General features: G+C 37.6%; 1 protein-coding gene and 1 pseudogene across 2 annotated transcripts in view; both read left to right on the top strand.

The window, feature by feature from the left end:
* Positions 1–20677, top strand: part of LHFPL6 (LHFPL tetraspan subfamily member 6) — a 244932-nt gene that overhangs the window by 64972 nt on the left and 159283 nt on the right. The window lies entirely within an intron of this gene.
* LOC308553539 (rab-3A-interacting protein pseudogene) lies at positions 7351–19826 on the top strand (annotated as a pseudogene). The gene is made up of 3 exons: positions 7351–7488; positions 17942–18674; positions 19315–19826. The product of its transcript is annotated as a rab-3A-interacting protein pseudogene (transcript).

The raw sequence follows: 20677 nt of genomic DNA on the forward strand, positions 1-20677 counted from the left end.
TCCACAGGGGTGTAAGTGCATGAATTACAGCCCACATGTACAGGGAGTTGCTCATAAATTCTATTTCTCACTATGTTTTATCTTCCCTAAAATGGAAATAAATTTTAATATGATAGATAGAAATGGGAAAAGTCCACTATTATTTGTAAAGGTGAAACTGTGGTGACTGAACATTGACAGGGACACTCACAGAGGCTGGCTTTTGGGAGAGTGGGATGGCACTCAGAACCTACCAGATGCTGCTGGGCCTGTCATGACTATTCCTCTTTGGGGTCTCCAAGCTGCTGTTAGAAGCACTAGGAGGTGATCATGGGACCTGATTAAAAGTCCTTTAATTTCCCTTTTCAAGTCAACTTCTGCAGTATTCAGAGGCCTAGTTCTCTTTAATCAGAGGAAAGAGGAAGAATTTTTAATTTGAAGGGTGGGTGGTAAGCATCCTCATTGAGAAGCAGCCAGGATTGCAGGTGCAGGACAGCACTGGAGTACATTAGTGACTGTAGAGCTGGCCTGGACTCTGAGGTCCAGTGTGGGGAATGTGCCAAGTTGTCCTTCTGTTTGAATTATGGCCTGATTCACAGTGTGGACCACTGGATACTTTTTCTTACCCTCAACAAAAGCCAAAATGGTGGGTTCTTTCTTTGTAGGGTCATCTCAAGAAGAAGGAGATGAGATTCTGTATGATTTAGAACAATATTATGAGCTACCAAAGCTGTACAAAATAGGAGACAGATCAGATACTAAACTTCTATTTTCTACCTTAAAGTTTTATGACTGCAAATCTTATTTCTAATGGAAGCAACTGGTGGTTCTTAAATCTGTAATTCTCTGACAACTTGATTGAACTCCTGCCAGGTGTAGGGAAGTTTCTGGGATGTAAATAAAGAGAAGTAGGAGCATATGTCCCTGTTTTACTGGCTTTATAACCTGTTTGGGAAGGCTAAAAGCAGCCATTAAAGCTAAGTCACAAGAGCACAGGAGAACAGCAAGTACATAACTAGAAGCAATCCTCAGTTTGATACTGACATAGGGAAGTTCTTGGGTTTTACTTAAACTTCAGAGCCAAACTTGAAATCTGACATAGTCTGTTCTGACCACAGAACATTAAATGGTTTCTGCACCTGGGAGCACAGTGTCATCCTGTGGAACTCACCTCAGCTAGGTAGGTTCAAATCTAGCCGCACATATCTGTCACAGGAAAGAAAAAACTAATTGCAGATATATTGTCAGCTGCTCAAGGGCTGTTGTCCATTTAATAAGATTATTTGTAGTTTCTGTTTGTTTGGTGCTATGATAATGCATGTATTTATTCTGAACCAATACAAAGGTAATATTATGAAACAGTCTTAGTAGAGGAAGGCAAGAGACTTCATTGTAAGTGGCAAGACTTTGTTCCATTCAGGGTGCTGTATTTATTAAGGGTTAGTGCCCATCAGATAACACTGTTTCTCTGGGACTGATCAGAAACATTTTTTTAAATTTATATTTATTGTTGAAAATATTACAGATGCCTCCTTTTTCTCCCATTGACCCCTTCTCCCCCACTCCCCACCCCAGGCCTTCACCACACTATTGTCTGTGTCCGTGGGTTATGCATATAAGCATGCAAATCTTTGGCTAATCTCTCTCCACCCACCCACTCCCACCTTGCCTCTGAGATGTGTCAGTTTGTTCCATGCTTCTGTGTCACTGAATCAATTTTGTTCATCAGTTTATTATGTTCTTTACATTCCACATATAAGTGAGATCATGTGATACTTGTCTTTCTACTGCCTGGCTTATTTCGCTTAGCATAATATTCCCCAGGTCCATCCATACTGTCCCAAAGGGTAAGAGATCCTTCTTACAGCTGCATAGTATTCCATGGTATAAATGTCCCACAGCTTTTTTATCCACTCATCTACTGATGGGCACTATTGTAAATTGCACTGCTATGAACACAGGGGTGCATATATTCTTTCTGATTAGTGTTTCAGGATTCTTAGGATATATTCCTAGAAGTGGGATCACTGGGTCAAAAGATAACTCCATTTTTAATTTTTTGAGGAACCTCCATGCTGTTTTCCACAGTGGCTGCACCAGTCTGCATTCCCACCAGCAGTGTACCAGGGTTCCCCTTTCCCCACATCCTCACCAGCACATGTCATTTGTTGATTTTTTGATGGTACCCATTCTGACAGATGTGAAGCGATACCTCATTATGGTTTTAATTTGCATCTCTGTGATGATTAGCAATGTTGAACATTTTTTCATATGTCTCTTGGCCATCTGTATGTCCTTGGAGAAGTGTCCATAGTCAATGGGTAAAAGCTAAAAGTGTTTTTCTTAAAGTCAAGAACAAGGTAGGGATGTCTCCTTTCACCACTGTTATTGAACATAGTACTGGAAGTCCTAGCCACAGCAATCCAACAAGAATAAGAAATAAAAGGCGTCCAAATTGGAAAGGAGGAAGTGAAACTGTCTTTGTTCACAGATGACATGATGTTTTACATAGAAAGCCCTAAAAACTCCACCAAAACCTACTAGGTCTAATAAATGAATTTTGCAAAGTAGCAGGATACAAAATTAAATTCAGAAATGGTGGCATTTTAATATAACAATAATGGACTGTCAGGAAGAGAAACTAAGAAAACAATCCCATTTTCTTTTGCAACAACAAAAGATTTAGGTACCTAGGAATGAATTTAACCAAGGAGGTGAAAGACCTGTACTAGGAAAACTATAGGACATTGAAGAAAGAAATTGAGGAAGATAAAAATAAATGGAAACATATACTATGTTCATGGATTGGAAGAATTAGCATCATTAAAATGTCCATACCACCCAAAGCAAGCTATAGATTGAACACAATTCCTATTAAAATACCAATGGCATATTTTGCAGATATAGAACAAATACTGCAAAAATCTGTAAGGAACCAAAAAAGACCCCGAATAGCAGCAGCAATCTTGAGAAAGAAGAACTAAGTTGGAGGTATCACAATACCACATATCAAAGTATACCACAAGGCTATTGTAATCAAAACAGCCTGGTACTGGCATTAGGGCACATTTGTGATTCAATTAAGTGCCCCTGACATGAGGGCTGGAAGAACAACTACTGGGCACCATGTTCTCAGGTGGCTTTGCACTTGGTTGATTAAACATGATGCAATTGAGGCTGGGTCTTGTTCTGTTTTCCCGTGTTTGTTTCAGTTGAGAAGTTGAGTCTAGTTTTTGATTTGGGCCCCTTCAAATCTACTTCTCTCTGTCCTAACTATAGATCATTGAATCTTACATGGCCCTTTACATAATGAAAGGTGTTAATTGAAACAACCCCATTTTGGAGACGGGGCTGCTGGGTGTTAATCTTCTAGACAGAGAATGTGGATCTGATCCTTCAAGGGTTTCTGATATAGCCTGCTTTCCACTGAGATCACTGATTTACAAGGCTAGGAATCCTTTCTAGCATGGAACATTCCTATGAATTTCTCTGACTGGTTATATCTTGAACTAGGAGCAACGTAGGCCTGCAGGCAGTGAATGTTAGGGATGTACTTTGAAAAGATCCACTTCACTTAATTTTTTTTCTTTGTTAATAATACTCAGAAATCTAGGTATTAAGATTTGTAGATTCTCACTCTTTCATTGACATAGAAGGAGAAGTATGGGGCTCACCCAGTCACAGGAAGATTAAGAATGGATTAGAACTTCCATTCTTAGCCTTGATGACATATTTCTCATATATCATGCTTAGCTTCACAATTTTAGCTGGTATAAATGTTTAGGAAAAAATTATTAAGTTCAGTAAGTAAGGGTTTTATTTATTTATTTATAATTGAGGCATAATTGACATACAATGTTATATTAGCTTCATGAGTACAACATTATTCAATATTTGTATATACTGCAAATGATCTCTACAATAAGTCTAATTAACATCTGTCACCGTACATAGATACATAATTTGTTTTTCTTCTGATGAGGATTTTGTTTGTTGTTAAAGCCAGGAAATATGAAAATTCCCCTGGTCTAATCTATCTGACATCAGTTGCAGATGTAAAGGAAGATGTAGAGGGGGAAAGCTTTTAATATTCAGAGTGTTGTAGGACTTTGATGCTGACCTAATCAGTAGTTTAAGAGAAGAGTCCCTGCTAACTCCATTGAAAAATGCATGTGTTCAACAGCCAAACCTAAGGCAAAAAAAAAAAAAGTGTGACTTCTTAGAAGTGGATTTATTGTTGAATTTCTATCATTAGCATACTCCTGAAGTATATTTATATTTCAGTTAGACTTGCAAAATTTATAATTTTATGTATGTAACATTTCCATATGTTTATAATCTGTGGTTTTGATGCAACATAGTAGAAAGACTTATTTTAATGACAGTAGTTTCATTTTGATAGAATTTTGCTGATCTTTCAATATTTTATTATTTTTTAAAAATAATCATTCCTTTATTTATTATTATTATTTTTAAATATAATTTTATATTATTTTTCCTTCTTCCCTCTCTCCTCTCCCCCTCCACAATCACACCACTGTTGTCCATGTCCATGAATTCTTTTTTTTTCTTTTTTTGCTCATTCCCCTTCCACCTCCCTCCTGCTCCTCCCACCACCACCACTACCAGAGCTGTCTGCTTGTTCTCTATGAGTCTGTCTCTGTCTTGCTTGGTAGTACAGTTTGTTCATTAAATATGAGTGAAATCATGTGGTACTTGTCTTTCTCTGGCTGGCTTATCTCACTTAGCATAATGCTCTCCAGGTCCATCATGCTGTCGCAAAAAGTAAATTTTTCTTCCTTTTTATGGCAGGGTAGTATTCCACTGTATAAATGTACCATAGCTTTTTTATCCACTCATCTATTAATGGACACTTGGGCTGCTTCCAAATCTTGGCTATTGTAAATAGCACTGCAAGGAATATAAGAGTGCATATATCTTTTCAATTTAGTGTTTCCGGTTTGTTTGGATAAATTTCCAGAAGTGGAATCGATGGGTCAAAAGGCAGTTCCATTTTTAAAATTTTGAGGTAACCCCATACTGCTTTCCATAGTGGCTGCACCAGTCGGCATTCCCACCAACAGTGCACAAGTGTTCTCTTTTTTCCACATCCTTGCCAACACTTGTTGTTTGTTGACTTATTGATGATAGCCATTCTGACAGTTATGAGGTGATAGCTCATTGTGGTTTTAATTTGTATTTCTCTGATGATTAGTGACATTGAGCATCTTTTCATATGTCTATTGGCCATCTGTATGTCCTGTTTGGAGAAGTGTCTATTCAGGTCCTTTACCCCTTTTTAAATTGGATTGTGTTGTTTTTAGTGTTGAGTTTCATAAGTTCTTTAAAATCTGGATAGTAACCCCTTTTCAGATGATTCATTGGTGAATATGTTCTTCTATTCTGAGGGTTTTCTTTTCATTTATTTGATGGTTTCCTTTGCTATGCAAAAATTCTTTAGTTTGATGTAGTCCCATTTGTTTTCTCTTTTGTTTGCCTTGCCTGAGGAGATATATCAGGAAAAATATTGCTGTGAGAGATGTGTCCAAAACATAGATGCCTATGTTTTCTTCTAGGATTTTTAGGGTTTCGATTCTTACATTGAAGGCTTTAATCCATTTTGAGTTTATTGTGTGAGCTGTAAGAAGGTTGGTCTAGTTTCATTTTTTGTATGTTATCTGTCCAACACACACCTTTAATATTTGACAAAGGAGGCAAAAACATACAATGGACAAAAGATAGGCTATTCAATAAATGGTGCTGAGAACATTGGAAAGATTTGATTATTTTAAAGTGAGTGGTTTTTGTGAATAGGTTGCTTTTTGTTGTTGTGGGTTTGAAGGGAGTTAGAACCTGGTTATGTTAGAGTTTTCAAAAAAGTCATTAAATAGCTTTGAGTACCATTTGTCTGTCACTTGAACCTTTCTGAGTGAAAGCCTCAGTTTATAGTGATACACCACGATTTAGCAAGTCTTTTGACAAACAGGATGAACTGTCACCCTGAGGTGAGAAACCCAGTTGAATCAGCTAGTGGAAGTCATCGGTTGGCCGGTCAAGTGGTTGTGGGAAATTTGGATTCACTAAAAGCTCCTGTAAGGAAGCACTTTTGGCTGCCTGACTAGCTTTCTTAGTTATGTATATTGGCTCACAGTTAACATGCCAGTGTATGTGAATGTGTCTTTAAAACCACCCAGATCAGTTGTATCACAATCAATATAATAAACAAAACTATATGTATCGTTTAAAACTTACATGATCATGATAGAAATCCAGTTTGAACTCCACATCCAGTTTTCTCTTAACAGCTTTTTATGTACACAAATTTATAATATACTTAGCTGTAGCATGCTCTTAGCATGTGTAAACATAGTTCTAGGATCATGTAAAATTTGACTAATTTTGATAGTATGAAGCAAGATAATTAGAAATAAACCAAAGTTTAAAAATATTTACTTATTTTAAATAGTTTCTTACATACCATGCCACTCATTTTCCAAGCAGCAACTTTGCTTACTTAACAACTGGTTTATTAGTTTATTTTCATGTTGAAATCAAGTAAGTTTTGATTCTGCTGGTTTGTCACTTCTCTGGGTATTATATCATGATCTGGATGCTGCTCATCACTGTCCAACTTCAGGGAGCATCAGCAAACACACCTGTTTTGGCCTCATATCTGAAGATTCTGATTGATTAAGTCACGGGTGGGGTGCCCAAGCATCTGCATTTTTTAAAAGCTCTTTGGGTGATTCTAACATATCCCAAAGCTGAGAAACACTATTGTAGAAAGACTCAACTAAATACCAGACAGGATTGACCTTTAGAAATTTCCCATCCCTGAGATTCCTTATAGGTTTGTCTAATGTGAGATATCAGAAAGTTTTAGAAATAGTTAGAAAACTTATGAAAATGAGAAGTTAGCAAACAGAAAATATACATTATAAGAGAATACTTGTCATTGAGAAGGATTTTCTACAGGGCTATTTTAAATAGAAATCTCCCCTAGTACATTCAAAACATAAAGTTGTTTAAAAATACAAAAAGACTGACAGTTTTTTGAAACACAACTACTGGGGACTGTAATGTCCCGGAATTCCTATATTCCTCTTTTACAAGAAAATAAGTTGGTCAGAACCTACAATATTGATTCTTTAACACTTAAGTCTGGTAAAACTAACTCTAAGTTTGCATTATTATTATTAACAAGGAAGTTCTAATATTGTTTAATTCAACAAACGTGTAATGGGAGATATACTGAATGAAGTCAAATCATGGATGAATTTTAGTACTCTAAATTTTTTTCTGGAAGCAGGCAAATCCAATGAAGCAGGGGAGAGACCTTATTAAATTTTTACTTTATAAAAATCACCTGGCATGAATGGTGTGCTGAGTGAATTAGAGGAAGGAAAGGACAACATGGAGATTGGAAGTCCCGTTAATAGATTATTTCAGCAGTCTGACTGCTGGGGTGGGTGGAGTGGGGGAGGTGGAGAATGTGGATACAGCGACCATGTAAGTTATCTTTCCAATTGGACTCTGTGAGTGTGAAAGGAAGTACTCACTATTAATGATTGCCCCAGGACAACAGGCATCAGTTGGAACTGTCCCAAACAGGGACGTATAATGGTATTAGGTGTGGGGAAAATAGACACAATTTCTAAGGATTTTTCAAAAATTTGGGAAAAGTTGGACAGAAATTTGGATCCCGAAAGTGTCTGGAGTGGAGACATATATTGGATATGTGTAGACATTGGAGTGGAGACATGTATAGATAGTGGTGATAAAGGTGGAAGCCTGGTTTACTTGAGGTCATTTCAGATTTTAAATAAAGAAAAGGGAGTCAAGGACCCTGTATCTATTTGTAAAATCAGAGGAAAAAACATTTTTTTCACCTGCTCCTTAAAATCTTAAGTGCTTGAAGCGTGAAAAGGTAGAATCCCCCCTCCCCCCCATTCCATCAGTGTTCACTGGGTTACTAAGTGGTATCTTAGTCTATCCTTTTTGTACTTCATTTTTGCCCCCATTCCAATCAGCAATTTGCATTTTAAATATTCTTGAGTACTCAGGAACTAATTACATAACTTAGAAGTGTAAAAGTTCTCATTACCCCCCTACAGTCTACGTTAATTTTCTTTGGAACTCAGAGCACTTGGTAAGCCTTTCCCTGTAACTGAAACATACAGAGTAGGTTTTCTTTAAAACAATTTCTAGGAAAAGGTATTATTTTTAGATCATGTAGGGAGCTAAATAAAATTTAAACCTCCTCTCCTTAAAACTACATAGCACACCGTATTTCCAATATAAAATATTTAAATTGCCGTTATGTAGTGTGCTTTACATTAATAGAATGCTACGAAGGCTGATTTAAGAGACTGTATAATATGTTTGACAGCTAAAGTGATACAACTCACTCCTGTACTGGCACTTTTGATCTTTGCTTTGTGTTTTGAGTGTTCTCTTCGGAATTGTAAATTAATCCTGAAAGCTCATCACAGTAAATTAAATCCAACATCTAATTTTTATCAAGGTTTTTGCTTCATTCAATTTTACTGTTCAGCTAATTGAGGCTTAGAGAGGTCAGGTATCTTGGTCAAAGTGTCTAGCATGTCAATGTCTTAGCTCAGATGAGTTTTCTTTTAGAACCCAATGATTCCTGTATTATATATTCATTAGTCTGTCCATTAACATCCAAGTCATTCTTGTTGCTCTCTTTATGAACTGCTGGCTGTGTTTAAAGGGTCCTCAATACCAGTGAGACTTTATGGGAAGTCTGCATGTTCATTTGTTATCTTTTATCTGCAAATGATGAACATATAGAGATCAATTATGATAGTCTCCTACATGGTAGATGTGACTCTCCAGCAAAATCCAGCTGTGTGCTGCTCAGGCTCACCAGTAGGATGCCTGTGTGGGGTGGGATGATAAGTCATGTGCTATCTGGTATTTGAAGCCAGCATGGCAGAAGGCAGGATGGCCTGCAAATAAATTACTTCATTTCAGGGGCATGGAGCTTTGCCAGGAGACAAATATTTTGCATTCATTTCCTAGAGGCTGCTGGAAGTGTGGCATAGTTGTTAGATTTTTGTTGCTGCTGCTGAAGGGCTTTGTCCAATCTAGCTAGGAGATTATTCCAGAAGGATTAGACAATAGAAACCCATAAAGAGCCTCCACAGTGCTGTGCCTTTTAGGATATGCTAGGTTGAAAGCATTTTGAAAAATTCTTTGGTTGAAATTCAATTTAAACATATTAGCATGAGTAAAGAGAAGGGTATACTGTAATTATATATAACTTTTGAGGTATGAATTCATATAAAACTTTACTCAAGCTCCCGTTTTTTTCTCTCCACAGTAATTCTTTTTTTATGAAAGCAAATGTTTTGTATTATTGGTCTCCCCTCTCAGTTAATAATGCTTTTTATTTAAGCAATTCCTTCAATTTGTATCTCTCCCTTCCTTCATCACTACTCTCATGTGGTGTGGCTAAGAAGACAATGCTGATGCTAATATAGGACAATCTATGAGCTAGTTAATCACCTACCTCAGCACAGATAGCTCTGGAGGTGCCTTGCTGTTCTGTAGAGATAAAGGAGAAAGGGAGAAAGATGATTTTAAAGCAGTGTCTTCAAATGATTATCAAACAAAGGCAAGCATGTAGGAAGCTATTAAGCTGGAAGGAAATTCCCAGGAAGGAGAAGGCAATAAGGGCAAATGGTAAAAATAAAGTGTGAACCCAAGTACATATTATGTCAACTTAAGTGACTAACTGCCAATTTGGCACAGCATGCTTTTGGATCATGTACTGTTAAATGCATGACCTTGTTTCCTGATCCTGATTTATAGCTTTGTGTGCTTCAGGCTTTATTTTGCTTTCTGAAAAATTCCTGGATCCTTGACGGGAAAGTAGGCAAAGCCTGAAGTGGCTGCAGAAGTTACGGCCCATCACTTCTTGAAGGCCACAGGGCTCATTCCTAATTTGGATTGTTTTGTGAGTGGAGCTAACAGGCAGGGACAGTACTGTGTCAGAAAGATCATCAGGTGTAAAACGGAGTAAGATTCTGTGCAGGAGAAGTGGGAAGAGCTGTTGGAAGTGCAACCACTCCATTTAAAGGGGATTTGGGTCTCATCAGGATCAAATGAATGAAGTTCAACAGCAGTGGCTCAAGATGGCCCTAAAAAGATTGTGTAGGACTGATTTGGTAGTTATTTGCTGATTTGGTCTATTCCTGCAAATGCCCAGAAAACTCATGTTCATTTTACATGTTCTCTGAGCTTGTTTCTAATATGTGGCGATACATGGGGGATAGGAATCCCTATCTTTTAGCACCTCACTATATGTCTTCTGGTTTTTGTCTGGCTGGAATTAAAAACATTTACATCAATCAGTTATGTCCTTGGTTGGCTTCTTCAGCTTTGGGAATATTAAATTCTTTTCTGCGTAAGCACAGAAATTCATATACATTTAAGTTGGTGCATTGCTGCTGGTTTTTAAGCTTTGCTGAGTTGGCAAGCCATATGCCTTTCCCTCTCCCATCCCTTGGCATTCAGTTAACCTTGACTGAATAAAATGAGCTACTTAGGTGGGTTTTGTGGCTCGCATTTCTTTGGTAAATGTTATTTTCACATGAAGCATGGCGTTCCTACGTAGATTATTGTTGTTCCTGTTTGTAACTGGATCACAACAATAGCCTGCTTTTTAGAGCAGGTACAAATGTGCTGCCAGGGGACCAGAACACTTTTCCTTTATCAGTGTAAACAGTGAATAAACCGATCAGCTTCAAGAGAGCAGAATTTCAGTCATTGCCCTGCTGAGCTGCAGGTTCAGCTGTGAGATGATGAGGCTCTCTCTCAGTCTATTTTCAGAAGAGACTCTGGCACTTAGAGCTTTATCACTTGCGGCTCCACCCGTCCTTTTAGTCCATTTGTTAGTCCGTTCATAACCTGGGAAACAAGAAGGAATTGCAAGATGGTGGAGCTTTATGAAATTTTAGACTGCATCTTTCCAATCATTCAATTCACAGATGAAGGAAGTGAACCCAGTTACTTTAATTCGGCCAGTTTAAATACCCAGTGCCTATGCCTGGACCAGAATGTGGGTCTCCTGACCCTCAGTCTAAATCATTCTTCACTAACCACTCTGTTTCTCATCGAAATGAGTGTAACCGCTGAGAGTAGGGATTACAAAAATTAATTGTTGTAGTTCAAGAATCAGGTTGGAAAGAATGAGTTCATCAGTTTTTTTTAACACTTCTCAGATGGGAATATTCCATAAGGATCTAAGTATTAGTTTTTGTAACACCTTTTCAATTTGCTTGGAGAAAGCTGACCTCTTGCATTCATTATCAGTCAGGCGACACACAGCTGTTCCTGGACAAGCCATTACTTTTTCACTTGCCTCAGCTTCCTCGTGTAAAATCAGGACAACAAGCCTCATCACCACCAGTAAGAGATGATAAGAGCCATCTACTTTGTCCTGAGTTTCATGTAGGAGACTGATCATTCTGCGGGTGGTGTAAACCAGTGGTTCTCTAAGTGTGGTCCCCACACCAGCATCAGCATCATCAAGAAATTGTTAGAAACGCAAATTCTTGGGGCACAGCCCTGACCTATTCTATATCACAAACTCTGGGGTAGAGCCTAACAATCTGTCTTTTTTTTAACAGGTCTTCCAAATGATTTTGAAGTGTGAGAACCACTGATCTAAACAATTCCTTCTCATCTTCCTCTAGCATAGACAATAGTCATGGAATTCAGAGAGTTAAAAGGAAACATTTATATGAGAAAAAACTAATACTCACAGAACTGTCACTTAAACTTCAGGAAGGAGACACAAATGTTCTGTATCTCTTTTCTGTGCCTTTATTATTAGCTATGTGGCAGATGGGTGTGAGAATCGTTACCAAAATATAAGCCCTGGAAGGCAGGGACCACACCTAGTATGTTCCCTGTTAATTCCCCAGTATCTGTCTCAGTCTCTAGAACATACTTGGGACTTAATATTTCTTGAAGAATGAATTAATGAATGTTAAGAATGTCTGGCACTATAGCATATGGAAGAAGCATAAAATTGGACAAGGAACAGGTCCAAAGCCCAAGTTTGATTCCCTTTAGCTGGGTAAACGTTACTGAGTTGCTTACTCTTTGGGCTGGAGGGGCCTCATCTGTGTAATGAGAGGATTGAGCTGCAGTTGCTTTTAGAGGACTGTCCCACTCTGACATTGAACTTTCTATGAAAGAAGGTAAAGGGCAAAGTGAATGTAGATAAAATGATAAGGCCCATTAAGGAGATTAATTTAATTAGCCCTTTTCCATGAGATTTCCCATGTCTCTAACAGTTCATCAAGATCCTCCTTTTCTAACATATTGATTGAATTTCTCTCTGTACCTCCCCCTGTCCTCCCGTCCAAATTTTTATGATTACTGGCTCTGACTTAGAAAAATGGAATATATTCATACTAAAGCTATTGAGAGCAGGGTATAAATTGTATAGATTGTTTATTCCATAATTTACTAGTACAGTCAAGATCATATAATACATACTCAATAAATACTTACTGAGTGTGGTTGAAGAAAGGCATTATGTGAACTAATAAGGCTCATATACATGTTGTGATCATAAAGGCCAGCATCATAAAGTCCTGGGTCTAGATCTTGACTTAAAAGATCTATGACTTTGGACAATACACTTGATCCTTTCTGAAATTCAGTTTCCTATTTGTAAAGTGGATATAATACTTACTTTATAGAGTCATTGTGAAGAGTAAATACAGTAACATGGAAACTTCTACTACAGTGCTTGGAACATAGTAGACACTCAATAAAATACAGTTTATTTTTACATTTCCCCATGAGCTAGTTTCTAAGCATCCTGTAGAACACATATACTTATTTCTTCACTCTCAGGTCTTTCTATTTTGTGTAGCTCTAGCCTTTAAGACTTTCAAAGACTATTTTGAAGTATTCAAATAAAGAAGGCCATGGCAGATTTCAAATAGAAATATAACCCAGAAGCAAGACTGAGTATAGAATATGATACATACTTGGGAGTATAAGAGATGGGGGCTGAGAAAACTCTACCTTGATGATTAGAATAAAATAATTGCTTTAGATCAGAATTCCACGGATGCCATAAAAGAAGTCATTCCTTTCTACTTCCAACTGGAAGTTATTTGATTTTACCTAAAATGATTAAACTTACCCTAGGACAAACACTCTCACAACCAGTATTTCCAGTTAGTAAAATTTTAAGCTTATTAACTATTATTTAAAAATAGCCCTTTGAGCTTCTTTTTATTAAATTGAATTTATTGGGGTGACATTGGTTAATAAAAATATATATGTTTCAGGTATACAATTCTATAATACATTATCTGTATATTGTATTGTGTGTTTACCACCCCAAGTCAAGTCTTCTTCCATCAACATTTATTCCCCATTTAACTGCTTCTTCTCCCCCACCCCCAGCCTCCTTCCCTCTGGCAATTTACCATACTGATGTCTATGTCCATGAATCTTTCTTTTTTACCTTGCTTAATCCCTTCACCCTTCTCACCCAGACCTCAAATCCTTCCCCTCTCACAGCTGTTAGTCTGTTCTCTGCATCCATGAATCTGTCTCCACTGTTAGTTTATTCTGTTCATTAGATTCCACATAAAACTGAAATCATATGGTATTTGTCTTTGTCTGACTGGCTTATTTTAGTTAGCATAATACTCTCCAGGTCCTGTGATAAAAGGCAAGATTTCCTTCTTTTTATGGCAGAGTAGTAGTCCACTGCGTAAATGTACCACAGCTTTTTTATCCACTCATCTACTGATGGGCACAAGGGCTGCTTCCATATCTTAGCTATTATAAATAACGCTGCAATGAGCGTAGGGGTGCATATATTCTTTTAAATTACTGTTTCAGGTTTCTTTGGATATATTCCCAGAAGTAGAATTGCTGGGTCATAAGGCAGTTCCATTTTTAATTTTTTGAGATAACTCCATACTGCTTTCCACAGTGACTGCACCAATCTGCATTCACACCAGCATTGCATGAGGGTTTCCTTTTCTCCATATCCTCGCCAGCACTTGTTATTTGTTGACTTCTTGATGATAACCATTCTGACAGGGTCTTTTGAGCTTCTAAAGGAAGGAAATGGCGTTAGGGGAGGGCAAGGACAGCAAATGGTGAGGATATTTCCTTTCTAACAATACCCAGCACATTTTGGCCATGAGTCTAGATAACTGTGGCCTTTCTAGTGGCCAATCTATAGAAGAGAAATGAAAGGCAGAACAATGTAGCACATAACTGGGTGGGCCTTTCCAACCCTTGCCAGCCATCCAAACCTTCCAAGGGTCCATAGAACAAAAGTGGCCAGAAGACAGCTTGGATTCTTATCTCCTTCCAAATTCCAAACATGCCAGGCCCAGCCAAGTTGCTCTGTTTTTAGTATTGAAGAGCAGTCTGAAGATACATTTTCCAAAACAACTTCACAAACTAAAATAAACAAGGGGATAGGATTGGCTCAGTCATTTTGTAACAGAGAGATGACCGAGAGAGCAATTTGACTTTGATTCTTATATATTTTACATACTATGAAAAGAAGGAATTAAAGTTATTACTTGATTTTTAGTCAAGGAAACAGATGCCACGATGACAGGGCTGTAGAGTTAGGATGAGATAGGAGATAACATGAAGACTGGATATTAAGCATTAAGGAGAAGGTAAGGATTGGGAAGTTGTTGAAATCATAGATAATATTTAAAACTTGAAATGTTCTTTATAGTTACTACATTTTCAAATAAAACCACATTTTAATTACTCATCCTGCTTCAGGACCAGAAAACAATAGGTGTTTATAGGTGGTGTCAGGGAGTCTTGCGAACCATTTGTCTGGAGAAGGAAACTTTCAGAGAATCCACAGGCATTGGCTGGGTTGGTTGATGCAGAAAGTGTTGGAAAATGCTGAGGGAATAATAAAGAGTTACAGTGGAGGGTGCAGGAGGGTGCATTGTTATTATCAAAAAGCATTTCTCAAGGACAGCTCTGCTATTTTTGTTCCATGAGGGAGATACCTAACAGCAGGCAAAATATTACACCATGGATCACCAGAAAAATAGATAGCAAATACCTTCTCAGTATAGTAGTTTGCTCTTATCCACAAGACCCCCTGTGGATGCCTGAAACTGGGGAATGCTGAACCCTATATATAATGTTGTTGTTTTTTATAGATACCTACCTATGATAAAGTTTAATTTATAAATTAAGCATGGTACTAGATTAACAACAATAACTGGTTATAAAATAGAACAATTATAACAATATACTATAATAAAAGTTATGGGAATGTGGTTTCTTTCTCTCTCCCTCTCTCAATCTGATAAGTGATTTGATAACTGAGGTGGCTACTAAGTGACTAATGGGCAGAGAGTATATACAGAGTAAAGACACTGGACAAAGAGATGATTTACATTCCAGGTGGGACAAAGTGCAATCGGAGATTTTATCACGATACTCAGGACAGTGCACAATTTATAACCATGAATTGTTTATTTCTGGAATTTTCTATTTAGTATGTTTGGACTGCAGTTGACTGCCAGTAACTGAAACCACAGAGAGCAAAACCATGGATAAGGTAGAACTACTGTAAAACTCTTGATCCAGAGAAAATTAGACTTTAAATTGGTATTTCATTCCAAAATATTACTAAAATTCAGAGGAAAAAAGGAGGTTTTTTTAATTTTCTTTCTAACCTTTGCCCTTTCGTTAAATGCCTGGAGTTTTTCACAGAAAACAATTAATATGGCTTGAGGTTATTCATTTTTCATAAAGCAAAAGTTCTGTGATTATTCATAAAGTCATGCTAATTAATCTAGAAAGTTCAATTCCACCCCCTCCTCCCATGCCCGTCTTCAGGTTGAACCATTTGTTTACTTCTCTTGTGCATTTGTCAAGGATGGTGATGGTTTTTTCCCCTGTTTTAACCAACTTTAATCAATTGATTGAGGATAGGAGCAAACAATGCCATGATTAATTACTGAAGCTTGTGGGAAGTGAAAGTATGTTAAGGATATATTTCATGCCTTACAGTTCATTCTTATTTATAAATTTTTAATCAAGAAAGATGATATTACACTATTGTATTATTTTTAAAAATAAATTTGATAAGATATTAAGATTTGATAATTTGGGAAGTGGATGCAGAAATGTTAATTATATAAATTCATGACTTTCTGTATATTTGAAATAACTTATTGTAACAAGAATGAATACACTACACTCATATAAAGCTACCCATCCTAATCTTAGTAAATGTTAAACCCAGCTTGTTACTCTAACCTGATACTGTCAACTCTTGATTTTGTGGACCTCGATTTAAGGGTCTTTAAATTTAATGGACAAAATTTTTGGTCTGTATATGTGAAAATTAACATCCTGTTAATTTTAAAATGCTTTTAACCAAGATTTGCTTGTAACTAAATTAGCAAGGTTTTTTTTTGTTATTAATTCACTGTTATTTTGAACAGGTTTTAGTTAAAAGGCCATATGTTGGAAAAAACACTGTAGTAATTTCACCAACATAAATAAATTTTACATATCTACAACTATAGTCTACATATTTAAATTCAAGAGTCACCACCCCTAAACAATGCTTGGCAAATGATTAGCACATGATCACACTGCATCACGACCAATAATTGATTCTGTTGTCCGGTGGCATGACTTTCTGCAGCAGTTTTTAACTCCTGCTGACCAATGTTCTGACGTGAGCTAAGCCATGCCCCAGCTGTGTGTAATTGTTTACTTGTGGTGACTGGTGAATTCACGCATTTACTAGACAATTAAGTATCAATTTTAAGTTACTGTAATGCATATAAAAAACTTTTCTGTGAAATTAAACTTTTTATACATACTTAATTTTAATTACACAATCATGTTTACATAAGTAAAAACAGGTAAACTAATGAATTTGTCAATTTTTTAACATAAGCAGTCAGAAAATGTACTTTATTATATAATGGACTTTTGACTTCAACAGATACCCCCTCACCTGAATTAGTCCATTATATTGAGGTTTTACTGTATTGTACTCTTGAAGCTAGAGCTTGCATGTTAAAAGTTTTTTTAGTATACTTTACAATTCAGGAGTTTCAGTTCCTGTGTGAACCTAAGGAGCAGCCTGACCTTCAAGGCACTGGTTAATGCAGACTGCCCAAACACAGGAATTCAACCAGGTGGCTAACTGTGGGACTCTGACCACGAGAATCCATATCAGGGCCAGTAGTTACACTGCCTGCATGTCTACGGCCCCTTTCCCCTGATCTCTTTGTTCTGCTTTCCCTCTCCCTCATAAAATCCTCTGTCTGCACTGAGATCTGAAAATGGGTTTTTGAGGACTGGGAAAAATCCCTCATTTTCTCAAGATGCAGGCACTGGAATAAACCTCCTTCCTTTTTCACCAAGACTTGTGTTAGGAGTTTGGCTTCCAATGGGGTAGGCAGGCGAACCTGAGTTCGGTAACATTATGAGAAATATTTTTAAAATAATAATCATAGATACCAGTAATTTAATTTCAAGTTTAAATTGTATATTTCAAATTGCAGTCTTTCTCTTTGACTATTTTTTCCTTTATTTTGCTTAACTTTTCCTTCCAAAGTTATCCATTTCTGAAGAGAATATTTACTTTCCACTAATTCCTGTAGCTCCTAACTTGTCACATTTTTTCCAGTCTTTCTTTCTTTTTTTTTTCTGGAAAGATGCATGCTGATCTCTTGATTAACATGGGGTTTGGTGAAGAATTTAAGTTACAGACCCAGTGACTTCAGACTTATGTAAAAAATACAATATCCCAGAGTGAGCCCCACCCCAGCTGAGTGTAGTGGGTAAACCCAATGTCCTCCCCACCTCTTGCTGCTCTGGTGAGCTCTGTGTGGTCCTGTGAGCATCTCTGAGTGCAGGCAGTGGTCTCCATGGGTTCATCAAGGTATCTTATGATGAGGCTTTTGCTCTGGCTAATGACCCGTTGGAAGGTTTCCATGAAGTAAACCTTGCTTCACCCACTTCTCCAGACCTTCTTGGCATGAATGAATCGGAAGCTCAGAAGCAGACTACTTCACTGGCATCTATGTTACAGATCCAGCACTTTGTTCTACCTCTGGTATAACAGCTGCCAACTAAAGTAACTATGAGAAAGGACAACTATAGTGCAGAGAGGGTTTTGCAGGGTGCTTCTACAACAGAAGCTTATGATGTCAGTGATGATATTTTCGGGTTGAGTACTAATAGCCTGTCCTGTTTACGAAGCCCATCTGTTTGGAAGTCAGAGAAAAGGGCTATGAAAGATTAAAAGAAAAACTTGCAAAAGCTCAGAGGGAACTGAAGTTAAAAGATTAAGAGTGTGAGAGGCTTTCTGAAGTATGAGATCAAGTTTGACAGGAATTGGAGGACCTCACAGCTAGTCTATTTGATGAAGCTCGTAAGATAGTGAGAAAAGCAAATGTCAAGCAGGCAACAGCAGAAAAACAGCTAAAAGAAGCACAAGGAAAAATTGATGTACTTCATGCTAAAGTAACTTCATTGAAAATACTTGTATTGTCCAGTTCTCCAACATCACCTAACAAGAGCCTTTGCCAGGTGAAAAGACACCTTTTAAAAAGGAGCCCACAAGAAATCAAAGTGTAGGCAGTGCTATGAGTGGCAGTCACCAGGACCTCAATGTGATAAAGCTGTGAACGAAAAGGGGCCACATGCTAACCTGACTACTCAAGGAAGACCTGTGTGGTGGTCTTGCAAACTCAAGAGACCTAAAGGAACCACAAAGGATGGACCAAAATGAAAACTTTCAAACTAAAAGTGGTTTATGGTGGGTAGTCATGTCCTAGGCTGGAATCTTCCCTGACAAAGGTCAATCTTTACCTTAACTGAGCCTGTCTGTTGTCTTTTTGCATCTACGATAACATATCTTTGAAATGTCAAAGTAATTTTCCTTTTTCTGGATTCCCCCAAAGCACAGGCACCACTGTACAGAGACCACAGATCCCCTCATTGTTGAGTTAATTGTTGATTGTTAGCTATATTATACCCACCTAAGTAAAAGAAATATGGATTTTTATCCAATTCCAGAGATTCCCCCCTTCGCTTTCTCCCGCCTCCCCAATCCAGCACCAATGGATTGCATGTAACCCACATAGTCTCCTCTTCTGATTGTAATGTATAAAATAAGGTGCAAAACTGCCATTCTCTGGAGCATTATCTCAATCCATTGAAATTTTTGCTTCCTGGCAATTGTCAACAGTTTGGCTCAAATAAACTCACAAAAATTCTTCACAGATTTGAATGTTTCTTATGTTGACACAGCCAATTGTAAAAGACTGTGAAGAGACTGCTTTATCTCTGTACAGTGAATGAATTCAGATATTGGAAGGATGAGCCCACAATAGACAGAACGTGCCCTTTCTTAGACAAAATCTATCAGGAAGATATCTTTCGATTTTTAAGATTCTCAAAAAGTGAATTGGCTTCAGCCTTTTTGGAGACTGCAAAAAGCAGTACCCTGAGTGTTGAGACAGCGGGATTACAACCTATTTGATTTGTGAAAGCTTCTGCAGTCCAGTGCGGAGGACCAAAAAGAGTGCTCTCACTGGCCAGAGTAAGTCCTGTAAACACAGAGTTAAATTAGGAGACTATCACCCTATTTCTCTGTTTTATAGATACAGGATCACTTCTGTATGTAACTTTTTACATACATTTGCTGTATTCAACAGGGACTCGTGAAACAGCAGGGTGCTGATTGCATGTTTTGGGAAGATGCACAGTTGAGAAAAGATATGTCACTGGCAGAGCTGGGGTATTTGAAAGAGGAACTCTGACCCTCTGCCTGAGACCATGCATGAACCTCCCTAATACCTGGAAAATGGCTGGTTATTTTTATGGTTACTCGATATTTATTTCCAAGGTGTGGCCCCAAAACTTTTTCCCTCTTTTGCAAATTACACCATGAAATACTGAGATTTCTTTTAAACTGACCTATGCTGTGTTTGCTTATTCTTTAGTTGAACACACTATAAAGAATTACACACTATAAAGGAGTACTAGTGACTGTAATTTTTTTTTAAACATATTTTTATTGATTTCAGAGAGAGGAAAGGAGAGGGAGAGAGAGAGAAACATCAATGATGAGAGAGTCATTGATCGGCTGCAGCCCGCAACCCGGGCATGTGCCCTGACCGGGAATCGAACCCTTATCTCCTGGATCCTAGGTGGATGCTCAACCGCTGAGCCACACCCTGCTGGGCGTGACTGTAATTTATAGTTGCAAAAAAAGCTAAATATGTAAATATTAGATTGGAAAAAAAATACAATTTCCCACCTCTCAATGCTAAAAGTAAAGTCCTGGAGCAGCAAGAGAAACACATGATTCTGGATTTTCAGTTTCAAGTAACTTATCCCTGGAAAGAGGCAAAGCCTTTCTCTTCCAGTTGACATAGACATCTCCACCCATTTGCCCTAGGGCAAAAGTAGCCCTCCTGGAAAACAGTGTCATGTTTTATAATTCAGATAAAAAAGATAAAGGTAAAGGAAACTTGAAGAATGTTATTTATAAACCAACAGTGCTCAAAGTTTACAATTTGATAGACATAACTCTGCCTTTAATAAGTGATGCTATCTTTAGTTTTTCAATCTCTGGTAAGGTGCTTGGCTGTATAGAACTCTAGGACAA

This window comes from Miniopterus schreibersii, assembly GCF_964146895.1.
Source record: "Miniopterus schreibersii genome assembly, chromosome: 2".
Lineage (NCBI taxonomy): Eukaryota > Metazoa > Chordata > Mammalia > Chiroptera > Miniopteridae > Miniopterus > Miniopterus schreibersii.